Below are 12,488 nucleotides of genomic sequence, written 5' to 3' on the forward strand. Positions count from 1 at the left end.
AAAAATAAAACAAACAAACAGCTAAACAAGAAGAAAGAAAGAAAAAAGAAAAAGCAGAGCTGGATCTTGTCACTAGAAGGATTGTGGTCACCAGCTGGCTGTTGAGGCAGTGACTGGCTCCTGACATTTTTTAGTGGCAATGGGGATCTGCAAAACTTGGATCCCTGCACCTCAGCCTTGGCTCCGGGCCCGCTAAGGCAGGACTGCAGAGATAGTCCATTTCTCCTCTTAAGGAGAACGGGAGGCTCATCTGTGTTTGTGCTCTGTAGCCCTCAAGTCCGGGATCCAAGCCTGGGAAATTAGCAGAGAAAGCCTCCATCAGTGCTCCCTCACTGTATGAAGTTCACTCACTGTGTCAGGGCTCACTCACGGTGTCAGTGCTCCCTCACTGGGTCAGTGCTCACGGTGTCAGTGCTCCCTCACTGGGTCAGTGCTCACTGTGTCAGTGTTCCCTCGTTGTGTCAGTGCTCACTGTGTCAGTGCTCACTGTGTCAGTGCTCACTGTGTCAGTGCTCACTCACTGTGTCAGTGCTCCCTCACTGTGTCAGTGCTCCCTCACTGTGTCAGTGCTCACTCACTGTGTCAGTGCTCCCTCACTGTGTCAGTGCTCTCTCACTGTGGCAGTGCTCACTGTGTCAATGCTCCCTCACTGTGTCAGTGCTCCCTCACTGTGTGAGTGCTCCCTCACTGTGTCGGTGCTCCCTCACTGTGTGAGTGCTCTCTCACTGTGGCAGTGCTCTCTCACTGTGTCAGTGCTCCCTCACTGTGTGAGTGCTCCCTCACTGCAACTTTGAGTGAGCCTCTTAACTTCTCTGGGTCCAGGTTTCCTCACACATAGAGGAAATCTTGTTATAATAATACATCCTCAGGATTTTTTTCAGGACCAATGAACCAGTGCACTGAAGTGCTTTGGGTGGGAGCTGCCAACACAGTCACAGCTGCAAGCCGCGATCACGGTAAGTGTTGCATGTTGCTTTTGCCTCTGATTGGCAGGTCAGTACACACTTCATCTTCACCCCAGCCAGGATAAATATGACAGCTATTGTAAAGGACAGACAGATGAGGAAGAGCATTGTGTGACCCTGGGTCAGAAAGGTTCTGCCCCAATGGTACCTCAGGTTCTTATTGTTGTTCTCTTTGCTGGGGCTCACACTCAGTGTCTTGTGCGTGTCTGCCAAGGAATCTGTTGTTGAACTACAAGCCCCATGCTTTGGGTGATTAATATAGGTTTTTGCTCTGTAGCCCAGGCTGGACTAGGACTTGCCACCGTCCTGCCTCAGTCTCTAAATGCTGGGGTTACAGGTGTGTGCCACCCTAGGGCATCTCTAAGTGGAAAACGAGAGCACTGACCTTCGCTGCTCTGGTCTAAGGGTGGCCAGTGGTCCTGATGTGCAGTAAAGGAGCTCTGTAACATGGAAAGGAGGGCCAGGTGGTGGCAGTGGTGCATGTCTTTAATCTTTTTTTTAAATTTATTTATTAAAGATCTCTGCCTCCTCCCCGCCACCGCCTCCCATTTCCCTCCCCCTCCCCCAATCAAGTCCCCCTCCCTCATCAGCCCGAAGAGCAGTCAGGGTTCCCTGCCCTGTGGGAAGTCCAAGGACCACCCACCTCCATCCAGGTCTAGTAAGGTGAGCATCCAAACTGCCTAGGCTCCCACAAAGCCAGTACGTGCAGTAGGATCAAAACCCATTGCCATTGTTCTTGAGTTCTCAGCAGTCCTCATTGTCCGATGTTCTCACTCATAATTGGTTTCTAGCCATAAATAAAGGACATTGAGCCTATAATTTGTGATCCTAGAGAAGCTAAGTAAGAAGGTGAACCCAAAGAAAAACATATAGGCATCCTCCTGAATATTAACCTTCATCAGGTGATGAAATGAGACAGAGACAGAGACCCACATTGGAGCACCGGCATGTCTTTAATCTTAGCACTCGGGAGGCAAAGGCAGGTAGATCTCTGTGAATTCGAGGCCAGCCTGATGTACAGAGCAAGTTTCAAAACAACTAAAGTGACACCAAGAAACCCTTTCTTGAAAAACAAAAAAACAAAAACAAAACAACAACAACAAAAAAGGTCGGGGGAAGCAGGTGCCTACAAACTCTGCGAGTGTGTGTAGACAGAAACATCTCCAGAAGTCTTTAAAGCCATGCTTCTCGAACACAAACTTTCCCAGGGTTAAGTGCTGTGGGGATTGAGTTTATAAAACAGGTTTAGTGGTTGACTCTCCCACACCTCTCATTCTGAATTTGTACACTAATTCGTATCAGCTGGCATAAGAATCTGCTCAGGTGATTCTGAGGCTGAAGACGACTGGGTGTGATTGTTCATAATCTTCGCTAGGTGGCGCCAAAGCCCTATGAATGTGCCCTTCCTGGCGCTCTGAGCCCCGAGGCTGCTTTTTCAACAGCCGCCCCACCAGATGGCGACACCGGTCTGCTCGAGAACAGCCAGCCTTGAGAATCAGAGCTTCTCAGCTCAGGTGCTTGAAGCCTCCGTAGGAAAAGTGAGGCACATCCAGCTTCATCCTTACCAGAACCCAAATGACAGCAACTAGCCCCTTGTTACCCAGACACAAGCCTATACCCGGTAAGTGCTTGAACACTTTCATCTGTTGAACTAATGTATACACACACACACACACACACACACACACACACACACACAACGTGTTTGGGAAACCTGCAGAGAGCAGATTATTATAAAGAGAGTGATTGGTTTTTGAGTGTCTGCTGCACGTATACCAGGCAGCGTTAGATGTTTAGTAAGCACTAACCGCGTTACCACAGCCCTGTGTGGTGATTGCACACTTACAGGACAAGTGAAGGAAGAAGATTATGCCACACAGTTAACAAGGCACCCTCTGTTTGTGAAGATGGTTGCTCCTGACTGGCTCTGAATCAGGGAGGTCTTCCCGGAGGCGTGCTTTGAGCTGACATTGAAAGTACAATCGCCTTGGATTGACCTCTGGGCCAGGGGAAGTCAGGAAGTGGAGACAGCGAGGGACAGAGAGGTGCCGAGAGTGGGCAGAAGATAGCGGGGTGGGTGGGTGTGACTCTGTCAAAGTGTGCATTTGCAAGATAGGAGTGCGATGCTTGCAGCAGCTGCGAGGGAAATAAGGGAAAAAAAACAGACTCCGCTTGCAGCATTGTACAGACTTAGCTGTGTGTCCTTGACCAAACCACTTAACTTCTCAGGGCTCTCTTCTTCTAATCATCTTCCGAGGGCTCACTGGGTGCACCAGGTGTCCTGTGTGATAGTGTTTACCACAGTGCTTGGCTCAAAGCAAGCCAAGACTGGCTTGGCCTATTTGATAGGGCAAACTCAGGTAGGCGGGGAAGACAGAACAGAATTCTAGGAGGAAGAAAGCAGAGTCAGAGAGAGCCATCTGCCTTGAAGCTGCCAGGTCAGACATGTTGAATCTTTCCCGGGAAGCCACAACTTCGTGGTGACATAAAGATTATTAGAAATGGGTTGGATCAAGATGTGAGAGTTAGCCATTAAGAGGCTAGAGCTAATGCACCAGGCAGCAATTTAATTAACACAGATTTCCATGTGGTTATTTTGGGTGTACACTAGCCGGGCGGGAAGGAACAAGGAGCCAGCACCTCATACTATACCCCTGGCAGGTCCTTCTCGGTACCTTAGTTTAGTTCCTCACCTTGTCACAGTGGCTGTGGAAGGTGATAGTTCAGAGGCTCCCAAAACCAGAAAGCCACAAGGATGCCCCAGTGCAGATCCTGAGTCCATAGCCTTGAGCTGCCCAGAGATGCCCTTGCAGCTTCATCCCTACTGGACCTTGTTCCAGGGCTTTCTTTACTGATGCCAGCTTAGAAACACACTACCCAAACATTCCAAAACCTTCAAGGACTCCCTCATGTGGAAAAGCTCTGTCTTCACCCTGCCCCAGGATCAGTGCTGGGGGACCCATGGCGCTGTGGGTACCAGGACCATTACAGGCTGACTCTGGGATGGAGGATGGAGATGGTGGTGTTCTGGGGAGAGGTATCAGGACGTAGAAGAGAGGAAACAGTACAAGAAAGGCTAGCTGTCAGGCTCAGCAAGGCCCATCCTTCCTGCAAGTTCTGCTCAGGGATTCCTTAGTCCTGGGGCGTTTCCCCTTTAAAAAGGCTTTCCACCAAGGGACACGGTGAACAAGCCCCCTTCCTGTACTCCTCTGTCTTGGGAACTCCCTCTGAGGGCTGTGAAAGCTGAGCATCGGGGTTTCCTTCCAAGGTGGGGGTGGGGAGTTAGTGGAGTTCTGCTTGCTGACAAAGCTCAACCTGTCTAAGCCAGTCCAAGAATGAGGAGGAGCTCACTGTGTCGTTAACCAGTCTCCCCACAACCTGAGCCTCCTGAGAGCATCAGGGCCAGGGTTGCTTTCTCCCTCAACTTCCGGCTTCCTTGTGAGGACCTCATATCTCTTCTACCCCTGTAGTAGCAAAGCGGGAAGTTTTCGCCCCCATTGGAAGCAACTCACTGGTCTTGATCACTGAAGACTTTTCCCCAGGGCACTCTTACGTACAAATGATGAAAAAGCTACTGAAGTCGTACTAAGTATTAAAAAAAGCTCACAGAACTGGGAAATCTAAGACTATGTTGCTTTCAGGTGAAGCTGGATCAAGGGTGTCAAAGTCTTTGACGTCATCTGCCCCTCCCCACTGACCTTAGAGCAGCTCCCCATATACAGCTTTAAGCACAAATTCAATGTGTTGGGGCATACTGGCGCATGCCTGTAATCCCAGTACTCAGGAACTGAGGCCAGTCTGGCCTGCAGAGAACCAAAATGGAATGACCAAAATATAAATACATTGGGAATACAGCTCAGTGATTGAAGGTTTGCCTAGTGTGTGCAAGCGCCTAGGTTCAATCCCCAGGTGCCCCAGAAAATTAATAAAAGTTAATGAGGTAATTAAAAACTAAATGATTCATGGGCTCTTGTGCCTATTTAGCATGATGACCTAAAGGCCTCAGGGCGTCCTCTGACCTCAAGCCCTCCCTTGAGATGAAGTGGGGCTCCCATGGGTTAGTGTGCGTGTGCTGTTAACAGCGGATATAGGGCAGGTCCAGGCCCCAGCACTTCAGCTGTTTATTTCCTCCTGAGCATCTCAGACAGAGGTCAGCCTAAGGCAGAAGCCGTGGGTCTAGTGATGGGAAGTAGGTGATGGGGATGTGACATAAGAGGAAGGGGATGAGGCAGGTGAGTGGGACAAAAGGCAGAAAGGTGGAGGTCGCAAGGACACAAACTGTTCTCATGTCCTTTCAGCCCAGACAGGCCCTCAGTCTACCTAGCTGGTTCAGTGTAGACCAAACTTGCCGGTCCTTTGCCTCCTTGACTTCCCTGAAGGAATCCTGCAGTCTCTGGGTACCGGATTCACCTTTCCTTCTGCTCACGTTCAGAGAATTTATTTTCATTCATTTAAGCCATTGTTGAGACAACAAGTATTTATTGAGCAACTACTGGGCGTGAAACCAACAGTCTAGCACCAAAGTCAACGCAGAACTAAGAAATGAAAACAGTAAGGGTATTTTGAGGGCTGGAGGGATGAGTGAGTAGGTAGGAGGGTAAGCATGCTGGCTGTGTGAGCACAGACCCCAGTACTCTTATTTTAAAACGCCAGGCATGTGTCTGTAACCCCAGTGCATTAGAGGGAGGAGACAAGAGGGTAACCAGGCTTTCCAGGTACCAGCCTAGCTCCAGGTTCTGTGAGAGACTCTGACTCAAAGGAACAAGGCAGAGAGCGAGAGATAGAGTAGGACACTAGGTATTCTCCTCTGGCTTCTATGTATGCACACACAGATACATGAAAACACATAAACATATACCACCCTCCCCCCCACCCAGACACTTCCTGCCCTGCTCTGGACTGCATGGCCCCTGACTCTGGCTTTGGCTTTAGGTTCAATGAAGTGGGTGAGGAAGAAGGAGAATGAAACCTCCTTGTCTACTTCTTCACTAGAAGCTCCTTCTTAGTTTCAGTTTCCCTCTTTCAGGATTTCAGTACTTGACCCTCTTCAGTGGGGCCAGCCTCAGGTTTCTGCCCAGCTTCCTAGGGTAGCCCTGGGCTCTCCATCCCTACTCCCCAGCTCCTGACTGCTTAAGACAAGACTCTAAGAATTACTAAAGGGTCTTGTAGCCACAGCAAGGGATTGAGGCTCTGCCATGGAAGTGAGGTGAAGTCAGTGCAGGTTGTATAGAACATCCAAGACCCTCAGAATCACTGGGGGGTGGAAGGCTGGAGCTGGTTCCAATCTGCCTGGGACTCCCTGGCTCCAGTGAAGTCTTTACCATTGCCCCTTGAAGGGGCAGTGTGTTCTGGGCCCTGGCTTAGGGGCAGGGGTGGGTGGCTAGGAGTGTGTCCCTTAGGCTGGAGATCAAGACATAGTGTGAAATAATCCTTCTGTACACTGTGAAGATGTGTCTTTGCCAAGGCACCTTCTGATTCGTTTAATAAAAGGCTAACTGACCAATAGTAATGAAGAAAAATGTTAGGTGGGAGAGACAAGCTAAGAGGATGCTGAGATAGTCAGGGTGACAGGAGTTGCCAGTCAGACATAGAGGAAGTAAGAGGTGAACATGCCATGCTGAAAAAAGGTACTACTACATGGTAGAGCATAGATAAGAAATGTGGGTTAATTTAGGATGTAAGAGTTACTTAGTAACAATTAGTAACAACCCTGGCTATTGGTCAAACATTTACAATTAATAAGTCTCTGTGTGGTTATTTGGGAGTTGGCAGTCCTGATGAAAAGATCCACCTACAAAGACAGTGAAAAACAGGGGAGAGCAAGAGGCTATCAGTGGCCTTGGCTTCCCAAAGTTTTTCAGGGGACAGCCAAAGTCATATAAATATATTTTGGCAAAGACAAAACAAAGCCAGTCAAAGGGACTTACTGGCTTACTCACTAAAGGTTTCGGCTGCTGCCTGGATATTTACAGAAGGCTGGACAGCTTAGTGGGGGCAGGGAAGGAGAAGTAGGAGGAGGTTGCCCTCTTTCCCTCAGTCTCCACTCTACTGCCATCTTTGTGTCTCTTCGACTTCAACAGATCCATGGTCTTCTACTACCCTATGCCATGCCAAGTTCACTTACAACTCAAAGTCAGGTGGTGTAGGATGGTCTTCTATGTGTTGCTTTCATTGGTCAAATGAAGAAACTGCCTTGGCTTTTTGATAGGGCAGAATTTAGATAGGTGGAGTAGACAGAACAGAATGCTGGGAGAAAGAAAGCAGAGTCAGGCAGACGCCATGGCTCTCCTCTCCGAGATGGACGCTGGTTAGACTCATGCCGGTAAGCCACAGTCAAGTGGCAATACACGTTAATGGAGATGGGTTAAACTAATATGAGAGAGTTAGCCAATAAGAGGATAGATATAATGGGCCAGGCAGTGTTTAAATGAATACAGTTTCCATGTAATTATTTCGGGTGTACACTAGCCCGGCGGTCCGGTGCTGGGAACACAGCCCGCCGCACCTATTACTACAGAGTGGCGCCCAACATTGTAACTAACTCCACATAAAACCTAAGACGACTTTAAAAGGAATTCTAGACACAAACATAGAGTTTAACACAGCTTTTTGCTGTTTTCTAGGGCTTCTGTAGAGAGAGTTCCCGATTCAGCAAAAGCAACAGAAAAAAAGGCAGCATCATTTTAAAATGTGGCTTCCTGGGCCCTGTTGCTTGGTGCAAACTCTGGCTATGGTGCATTTGTGGGCCTGGGTGTTTTGTGTGCACTTGGAATCAGGAGGAAAGTAACTGAGACCATGCCCGTGGCTCAGATCTTCTTGCCTGGGCAGATGGCGGAATCAGGCTTGGGCAGGTGGGAGAGCATGGCGGATTCCTGACACCATACAGAGAGATGTTTCCAGGCTGAGCAGTGCTCTGCAATGCCAGTTTGGCTATAACTCAGATAGAAAGAGTTTATGTGCCGCACACTCAGTCTCAGAGTTAAAGTGCTGAGTGTGGCTACTACCTGGCTGCTCCAGAGCTAGCAGAAATCATACGTTCACCATTTTGAAAATAAAGAGAGGTGGAGCCAACATCTAGAACAGCCTGCCACTCTGCAGCTCAGAGGCACAACTGATTCAGAGTCACAAGGGGCTCCGCCATGTTGGACTGGGCAGGGCAAGCCCACAGTACCTGTTTTTGACCTAGGAATGTCACAGCTTAGATTTTTAAGTGCTTAGTGATTTAAAGGCGCAAAGCAAAAATGTTCCTGGACAGTAAAGAATTACAGACAATGCAATAGGACAGATTCAGACATAAAAGACCTCTAAATGGGTCATAGTGTTAGATAGACATACATAGGCTTGGGAGAGAGAAGAAAAAGAATATAGAGAATAAAGTTAATGCCTTTAAAAAGGGTAAAGTCTTTAAAAAGACAGAGTACAGATAGCTATAGATTAAAAGAAATAAAGAAAAATAAGCCACGTAAAAAATGGAAAATTCACAGAGAACTACAGTCAGGTGCATCCAAAACAGAGACCAGCAAATGAATGTTCCTGAATTATTGTATTATTGGCTGGATTTGACAGATTCTCTCTCTCTCTCTCTCTCTCTCTCTCTCTCTCTCTCTCTCTCTCTATGTGTGTGTGTGTGTGTGTGTGTGAGTGTGTGTGTGTGTTTGAGATTTGAGACAAGGTTTCTCTGTAGCTTTGGAGCCTGTCCTGAACTAGCTCTTGTAGACCAGGCTGGCCTCGAACTCACAGAGATCCTCCTGCTTCTGCCTCCGGAGCGCTGGGATTAAAGGCTCGCACTCCACCACCACCACCCCCTAGCTTTCGGCTGATTCATAAAGCCCATCTGAGTCTGCCTAGCCAAGGGGTATGAGCTCAGTCTCCATCCAGGTCTATGCCAGGCAGCACTGTGGATCTGGGAGGTGGGTCCCATCTGCTGAACCCTATCAGGATGAACCAAGGACCCAGTCCTGGGAAGACACAGGTGGCAGATGCCCACCCCTTGCAAACTTTAGGTAATTGCATTGTCCCTGTGAAGAAAGACCAGCTGTCCTGATGAACTGTATTTCTAGTTTTTTGTTTTCTGACTGTAACCAAACTTATTTCAAATTCCAGGAATAATGACTGCCCCAAGCTTCCACCCTCTGACTGGAAGTGGCCTGCTTCTCTAAAGCAAGAACAATCATCTCCTAACAAGAAACAAATTGGCCCTAATATGATGCCCTGTAGCCAACAGGACCCAACACCAGAGCTGAGATAGTCATCAACCAGACCATTACTGGACGATGAATGCTTGGCTGTACACTCTTCTTTTGCTCTGTCTCCATATACATCCAAGTTTTAGTAACACTCCAAAGCCGGGGATCGAAGTGATGGTTCCCATTTCATCCCACTGTGGCTACATCAGATCATGTCATGTCCTTGCTTCTCCACCACTCCTTCCCTTCTGAATGATTGATTCCTGTTAGGTGCCTCTGGAGCCAAGGTCTCCTGAAAGCAATTCCTGTTTCCTCAGTGACACCAACTCTGGCCTAAAGGCATTGGAGTTCAGCACCTTGAACCGTGTTCCTAACAGAGTTCCTGAATGAGCAAGTGAATGAATGGATGAGTAAGTGAACGAATGAAATGCTTGTCATAGCCTGGCACCTGCCACGTGCAGCCTGGGTAGTTTCCTAGGTCCTAGTTACATCTCTATTGCTGTTGAAGAGACACCATGTCTAAGGCCAGTTATACCAAAGAAAATATTTAATTGGAGGCTTGCTTACAATTTCAGAGAGTCAGTCCATGACCACCATGGTGGGGAGCATGACAACAGGCAGGCAAACATGGTGCTGGAGCAGTAGCTGAGAGCTTACATCATTTATTTATTTATTTATTTATTTATTTATTTATTTATTTATTTAAGATTTCTGCCTCCTCCCCGCCACTGCCTCCCATTTCCCTCCCCCAATCAAGTCCCCCTCACTCGTCAACCCAAAAAGCAATCAGGGTTCCCTGCCCTGTGGGAAGTCCAAGGACCACCCAGCTCCATTCAGGTCTAGTAAGGTGAGCATCCAAACTGCCTAGGCTCCCACAAAGCCAGTATGTGCAGTAGGATCAAAACCCAGTGCCATTGTTCTTGGCCATAAATAAAGGACATTGAGCCTATAATTCGTGATCCTAGAGAAGCTAAATAAGAAGATGAACCCAAAGAAAAGCATACAGGCATCCTCCTGAATATTAACCTTCATCAGGTGATGAAAGGAGACAGAGACAAGAGACCCACATTGGAGCACCGGACTGAAATCCCAAGGTCCAAATCAGGAGCAGAAGGAGAGAGAGCACGAGCAAGGAACTCAGGACCGCGAGGGGTGCGCCCACACACTGAGACAGTGGGGATGCTCTATCGGGAACTCACCAAGGCCAGCTGGCCTGGGTCTGAAAAAGCATGGGATAAAACCGGTCTCGCTGAACATAGCAGACAATGAGGACTACTGAGAGCTTACATCTTATCCACAAGTTAAAAGCAGAGAGAAGAGCAATTGTGGTGTAGAAGGTCCTTCTGTCTGTGTGTTGCTTTCATTGGTTAATAAAAGAACTGCTCTGGGCCTATAGCAGAGCTGTAGGCGAACAGAGCTAGTGTGTGTGTGTGGGGGGGGGACTAAGTGGCATGCTGCGAGAAAGGAGGCAGAGTCAGGGGAAACGCCATGGATCCACCAGAGAAAGGCGCTGGGAATTTCACCCAGTAAGCCACTGCCAGGTGGCAATACACAGATGACTAGAAATGGGTTAAATTAAGATGTAGGGGTTAGCCAATAAGATGCTAGAGCTAGTGGGCCAAGCAGTGATTTAATGAATATAGTTTCTGTGTGGTTATTTCGGTTCTGGTTGGCCGGGATAAACAAGCTGGCCCTCCTCCTACACAGCTGGGCCTAGCATGGGCTTTTGAAACCTCTACCTCCTCGCCCCCCCCCCCTTACCAGCAACAGTGACACACCTCCTCCTACAAGGTCACACTTAATTCTCCTCAAAACAGTTTCACCAACTTGGGACTGAGCATTCAAATATATGAGCCTAGAGGGTACAACTCTCATTCCAACCAACACATATGTAACAATCCTCCATAGATAACGCATCTCTGAAGGTCATCTTCTCCCAGTTCTGGATGCCGAAGCCCTCTTATGCACCTGCAGGGCCACATGCTCCCCAGGAAGGCCCCAGAAAAGAAGCCTTCCTAACCTCTTCCGGCAGCTGGTGGCCAACAAACACTTGTGGAATGATGTCCCCTGGGCATGGCGTGGCTGCTGTTTGGAATCAGAACAGCTGTGACTACCCACACAAGGCCCTCAGAGGATGGAGGAAGAGAAGGCTCCAGGGGCACACAGGGCAGTGTAGAGGGTTCAGGCGTGACTCCTGAGATGGCATACGAGAGATGACCTGGTCCCTCCCTGAGGATTATATAAACAGGTAATAGTTGTTGGCCAGGAGGGATGTTTCTTTCATTGTATAGCTCCTTGTTGGAGAAGGGAGCCACTTGTTCGTCCCAGCCACCCAGAGCCAAAATAATCACACAGAGACTGTATTAATTAAATCACTGGTTGGCCCATTAGCTCTAGCTTCTTATTGGTTAACTCCTAGATCTTAATTTAACCCATCTCCATTAATCTGTGCATCACAAGGTCATGGCCTACCAACAAAGTTTCAGCATGTCTGTCTCTGGCAGCTCCATGGCTTCTCCCTCACTCCAGCCTTCTTTCTCCCATGCTATAGGCCAAGCCAGTTCTTTATTCACTAACCAATAAAAGCAACACATAGACAGAAGGACCTCCCACGCCAGTTCCTCATTTACCCATAGTCCTGTATGAATCCCCTTATGCTTCTATAAAGAGCTCCAAGTAAAGGCAGGTTGGTTAAAGCCACACTTGCTACCAAGCCAATGGCCTGAGTTTGATCCCTAGAACCACATAGTAGAAGACAACTGATTCCCACAAGTTCCACCTAGGGACTTCAAAAGAAAAGTCCTTCCCTCCCCCAGAGGAGCCCCAAACCTCTGCTGTTTGGGCTCCAGGTCTCCCTAAGTCTTTCAGGGAAAGGTTGAAACTGAAGCCGGGTGTTACTAGAACATGATTCTGGTCTCCACTCTATTTGCCCAGGTCCCCATCTCTGGAGAAAGAATTCAGACGAGACGGGCAGAGTGTGGTGAAGAAGACACGGTTGTTGGCAAAAGAAAGGAAAACATGCTTCTCGGGATGAGGGTGGGTCAGGATGGTAGACAGCCCTGCTGTGATGCGTTTGTGGGGAGGCTTCATGCTGTTACAGGCTCTAGAATGGATAGCTATCCCCAGAGGAATGGCAGGCCCATTCGGACTGCCTTTCCGGAGAAGGCAGTGGTACATGAAAGGTTCTGCTGGGTAGGAATTGTGCAAGGTTTTGGGGTCCTGGAAGGGGTTTAACAAGTGATAACTAGCAGACAATCCTGGATGTCTCAGGACTTAACGTCCCCTGTTGGGTTATGATTCAGATCCCATTCCTCTGAGCCTGTAAGCATTCCACACT

Source organism: Alexandromys fortis, unplaced genomic scaffold (genome assembly GCF_014885135.2).
Source record: "Alexandromys fortis isolate MF-2015 unplaced genomic scaffold, M_Fortis_MF-2015_v1.1 scaffold_1, whole genome shotgun sequence".
Lineage (NCBI taxonomy): Eukaryota > Metazoa > Chordata > Mammalia > Rodentia > Cricetidae > Alexandromys > Alexandromys fortis.